A 5881-nucleotide genomic window follows, 5' to 3' on the forward strand; every position below is an offset into this window, starting at 1 on the left:
TCTACCAAATATCCCCTATCTTCCTACATATTCTATACAAATCTGTCATCATCCTACAAACACCACACACTATCAATCTCTGCACACATTCAACCAAAAACTTATAAATAAGCTATTCAACTCCCTCACTGGCAAGAGGCAATCAACAAGGAACTATATGCTTTAGAAGACAATGACATTTGGATTGTCACTGACATAACATATGACACAACTCCTATAGATTGCAAATGGGTTTTCAAAATCAAGTACAAGGCTGATGGCTCCATAGACAAATATAAGTCACATTTGGTTGCAAAGGGCTATACACAGTAAGAGGGTATAACTATTTAGACATTTTTTCACTTGTTGTCAAAATAAGTATTGTAAGGTTACTTCTATCCATTGCCTCCATTTATAGTTGGAATCTCATGCAACTAGATGTGAATAATGTTTTTTTACATGGAGATTTAATAGAAACTGTATATATGACCTTATCACTTGGTTTAATGTGTCATACTCCTAATAAAGTATGCAAAATTAAGAAATCATTGTATGGCCTCAAACAAGCCAGTACACAATGGGTTGCCAAACTTTCCACTGTCATAATTAACGATGGTTATATGCAATCAAGAAGTGATCACTCCGTATTCATCAAACTCTTTAAAGACACTTCTATGGCAATAACTTTGGTTTATTTTTTTAATGATATTATCCTAACTGGTAGTTGTCTTAATAAACTGTTGCACATACAAAGTCTCCTTCATCACACCTTCCAAATCAAAGACCTATATAACCTAAGATATTTCCTTGGTTTTGATATTGCAAGAACTAACAAAGTCATATCTATGAATCAAAGAAAGTATGCACTTGAGGTTGTTTCTGATGCAGGTATTTTAGGATGTAAACCTGCTCCAACATCTATGATTCATGGCACTCACCTATTTCAAGACTCAAGCACACCTTATTATGATGTTCATGCTTATAGAAGTCTGATAGGTAGATTGATCTATCTAAAAAACACAAGACCTAACATAGCTTTTGTTGTCAACCAATTGGCCCAATTCGTGGCCAAACCTATAATCACTCATCACTCTACTGCTTTGAGAGTCCTTAAATATATCAAGGGAAACCCTAATGTAGGCCTTTTCTACCCTTCCAATTCCTCCATCCATATCAAAGACTACAGTGATAGTGATTGGGCCTCATGTCTTGATACTAGAAGATCAGTTTCAGGTTATTGTATCTATCTTGGAAATTCCCTAATTTCATGGAAGTCTAAGAAACAAAAGACAATCTCTAGAAGTTCATGTGAGGCTGAATATAGAGCAATGGTCCTCACCACTTGTGAGATAAAATGGATCTCCTATATTTTGCAAGACTTGCACATTCAAACCGTTAACCCTACAACCATATATTATGACAATGAATCAACATTACACATTGCATCAAATCCAGTCTTCCATGAAAGAACCAAACACATAGAGCTAGATTGCCACATTGTTAGGGAACAACATACCAGAGGCCTCATCAAACTTCTGCCTATTCCTTCTCACCTACAACTAGCTCATGCACTCACCAAACCTCTAGCCACAAAGGACTACACCACTATGCATCTAAAACTGGGACTCAAAAACATATGTGCCCCAACTTGTGGGGGGTATTAGACCAATCCATCAAAATCTATGAGGCACATGAGCAACAAGCCAAGCAAGGCCACCTTGACCAAGAAGCCAAGACATTTGACCGAGCCAAGCATGGACATCGTGACCGAGAGACAGTGATATCTGACCGAGCCATACATGGACATCGTGACCAAGGAAGCAAAGGCCATGGCGCAAAAACTGATCGAGGGAGCAAAGGCCATGCCGCATTTGGAGAAGGCCATGGCCCATCAGGAACTGACCGAGGGGCAAAGGCCATGGCGCATCAGGAGAAGGCCATAACGCATCACCATATGACCGAGGAGGCACATTGGACAAAGACTCATGGCGTATGTCTAACCGAGGTCATAGCGCATCAAACAAGGACTTGGGCGATAATCCACAAGAATGCACCAACATCAAGGCCATGGGCGATAGGGACCATGACACATCAGTAGGCCATCTTTGTGCACAAGTAGGTACCAACAACAAGGCCATGGGCAATGGAAGCCATGACGTATCAACATGCCAGCATCACGCACCAAAACACACTAGTAGGCACCGCAATGGAACTGAGCACAAATATGCATCATCTAGCCAAGTGACTCAAGCCAAGGAGACATCCTATATGCATCAACTATCTCACTTGGCGAATCAACATTGCAACTTGGCTCAATTACTTCTTGAGCAAGTTATCTAAAAATACACTTTAGAATAGTTTGTTATATTCATTATTTTGTTAGGAAGTCGGTTTAGTATTATTACTACACTAGCTGATTAGAATAAATAGAAAGTAGATTCATTATGTATTGAATTCCAGATTTTTTTCATGCATTATCAATAATAAGAGAGGTATTATACAAGAAATGTTCTATTCATCTTCTTGATTGAGCATAGTGCTGCTCAATCTTTGTTCATTTTCTGTTAAGGTGTCTATTAGTATTTGGTTGACTATTTTAAAGGTGTTAGTTTTCGAATGTCTATTAGGATAACCTTAGTTTTTACCTCAAAAATGTGGTTTTCTATTTCGAAAATGGTATTCGAATATTTATATATATATATATATATATTATAAATTTTCAAAAAAAAAGCGACTACGAAAAAAATTGTAAGGACCATAAAGTGAACAATAAGAAATAAGATTGTAAATGAATTGAATTGTTGATGAAATATTTGGGCTCAACACTTATATACTTGTTCATTCTCATTTGTTTAGATAAATAAATAAGTTCAAGCTTACAATTATGCTTGATTATTTGCATGGGTCAATACCAAAAATTATAGGCATTGACATTACTATATAAGAATTCGAGTTTAACAACGCTTATTTAACTGTGTGCTTGTATTACATGATGTTAAGTATAACGTGAAAGACAATCAACCACATACGACGAATTAAATACTGTGAACAGTGATAGGTAGATATGTAATCAAAGGAACCCAATAAAACATATGTTGTTGTTTTTATGGCATAGAGATCCAACAATGTTGACTTAAGCAAACATTGTTGAAAGTCACATAATCAATAATACTTTATGTAGTAAGCGTTGTTGAATGACTTGTTTTGAATATTGTCATTTCGTGTAACCTACCCACAAAACATGTGCAATATTTGAAGATATTATTAATTTTAAATTCCTAAAATCTAATGTCAAATATTTTTAAAATAAATAATGAAATAAAAATATATATTGATATGAACACTAGATAATAATATAAATAGTGTCAACTATATTTATATAATTATTTTGATATAAATATATAAATAAATACTAACATTCAAAAATATTTATGACATATTGATTAAAAATGTGGATATAAATATTGATAAATATATTAATAAATGAGTTATTTCTAAGGACAAAAACACAAGTATTTTTTATTTAAAAAACAATATTCCATAGCGCTCAATGTAGTCAGTACTATTAAAACTAAACATTCAACAACACTCAATATAGTGAGCATTATTGAAAATCTACATTCAACATCACTTGTTGTAGTGAGTATTGTTGAATGTCTACTTTCAACAATGCTTTTTATAGTTAATATTATTGAAAATATTCATATTTAAACTGAAAACCTCACACATGTTCTCACACTTCAACTTGTTCATTCTCTCTCAGCTAAAGAAAAGTTTCAGTATACTAACCTTCAATAATGTAACCAAACATGAACAACTCAACTCCCACAATATTCAATAACTCAACTCCTTTATCTGAAACTCGAAAATGACCTTTCCACAACATTCAATAAAAATGTGAGTATTTCCTTCTTTTTTTTAGTTTTTTCCTTTACGTAAACAACTCAACTTTGTGTTTGTTACTTAATATTTTTCTTTTGCATTAGAAAGTGAACTCTATAATTATTATTTAATGTTTTTTCCTTATGGTATTCATTACAGATAAATAATGGTTTTTCCTTAATGTTTTTGCAAGAACAACGTAAGTTAACTTTGTGTTTGTTTGTTTTAGATAAAAAATATATTTACTACTTAACAAAAAAAAACTCATTGTCACAAATCTATGACATGTGTCATCACCTCCTTGAATTTTTTCCCTCCAAAAAGGTTAATAATTTCTTATTTATTATTATTATACATATATACATTCCTTTTATTAGTATTATTATACATATATAGATGTACGATTTGTCCATCAAACACGTTAATTATCGATAATTTTCCCATCAATGATTTACATTACACCTTAATTATCAATAATTTTTCAATCAAGGATTTACGTTACACATCTACTATCTATATAAGAAATAAAGGGCTATTAAAAATACTAAAGTAGATATTGGAGAACATAGCCACCATAGAAACAAGACAGCAACAATAATAGTTAATCGATTACCTGTATAGTTAATCAATTAACTGGGTAAGTGTTAATTGACTAACACAATTGTTAATCGATTAATTGGTTATAAAATCAAGTGAAACATTGGTTTAATAATTATTGTAATTGGCACATTTTAAACGTTTTACACATTTAACATATGTTGAATTGTTTTACAACATGTGTTTATTAGCTTGTTAGAGAGTTGGTTAGGTTAGTTGCATTGCTTGCTTTACAAGACATTGTATATAAATAACACTCTCTTGTATCATTTCAATTAAATGAAAAATACACAAATATTCATTTTACGCTTCCGCAATATTTTTCGCAATATGGTATCAGAGCCTCCGTTCTGGAGGTTTTGATCACCACTGTTGCACATTCTCCGCAATAATTATTATCTTTCTCTTCCATGATCCAATAAATATTGTGGATGAGAAGGAGGACAAAAGCTACCTTGAAAAGCAAACAATACATGTGCAAATTTTGCACCAAGAGGTTCAAGTGAGAATTCAATGGAAGAAGATCAAGAATTGGTGAAACAATAATACATGTGCAAATTTTGCACCAAGAGGTTCAAGAGAGAATTCAATGAAACAAGATCAGGAATTGGTGAAACAACAATACATGTGCAAATTTTACATCAAGAGGTTCAAGAGAGAATTCAATGGAAAAAGATCAAGAATTGGTGAAACAACAATACATGTGCAAATTTTTTACCAAGAGGTTCTCCCATTTAATGATTCTTATGGTGATGGATTTGACAGTACTAGAAATATTGTCTATGCTCGAGGAAGCTGGAGGGACAAGAATGTATGAGACAAGAAAGAGGCTGCTCTAAAAACAGTTGAGAAGAAGTAGAGCAAGGTTGAGGAGATTAACAAGCTTCTTGACTAGGAGATATTGCCTACTCAGGAAAAGCTATGGAAAGAAAGGACATAGTACATGCAATAGGCTAATGGCAATGCTGAGTTAGAAAGGCTAAGAAGATTTTGTATAGCTTATAAAATTGCCATCCTAACAAGAACATCTTGTATACGAAGACATTCTTTGGGAACACTGTCTGCAAATGTAGAGGAATCAGTTATATCTTTTGCAATATGAGATAAGAAAAGAGTCCCATAATCTTTTATTTCTTCATGAGTCTTCTGTTTCATGGGGGAGGTAAACTCCTTCCAATCAAAATCACCAACCACAAGCCACATCAATATTTGCACAAAGGAAGCAAGCATGGGTGAAGAATTGAAACCTTTGTCAGAGAAGGTTGATGAACTTTCCCAAAATCTTGTGAAGGAAACATCTATACTAAATAATAAAGAAGACACACTGAAGAGTGAAGAAGCCAGTATGTGAAGTTTTTGACACAGTATATTCTAAATCTATAGTATTAGTATCATGTAAGATTGTGATCATATTTTGAAGATT

Source organism: Lupinus angustifolius, chromosome LG09 (genome assembly GCF_001865875.1).
Source record: "Lupinus angustifolius cultivar Tanjil chromosome LG09, LupAngTanjil_v1.0, whole genome shotgun sequence".
NCBI lineage: Eukaryota > Viridiplantae > Streptophyta > Magnoliopsida > Fabales > Fabaceae > Lupinus > Lupinus angustifolius.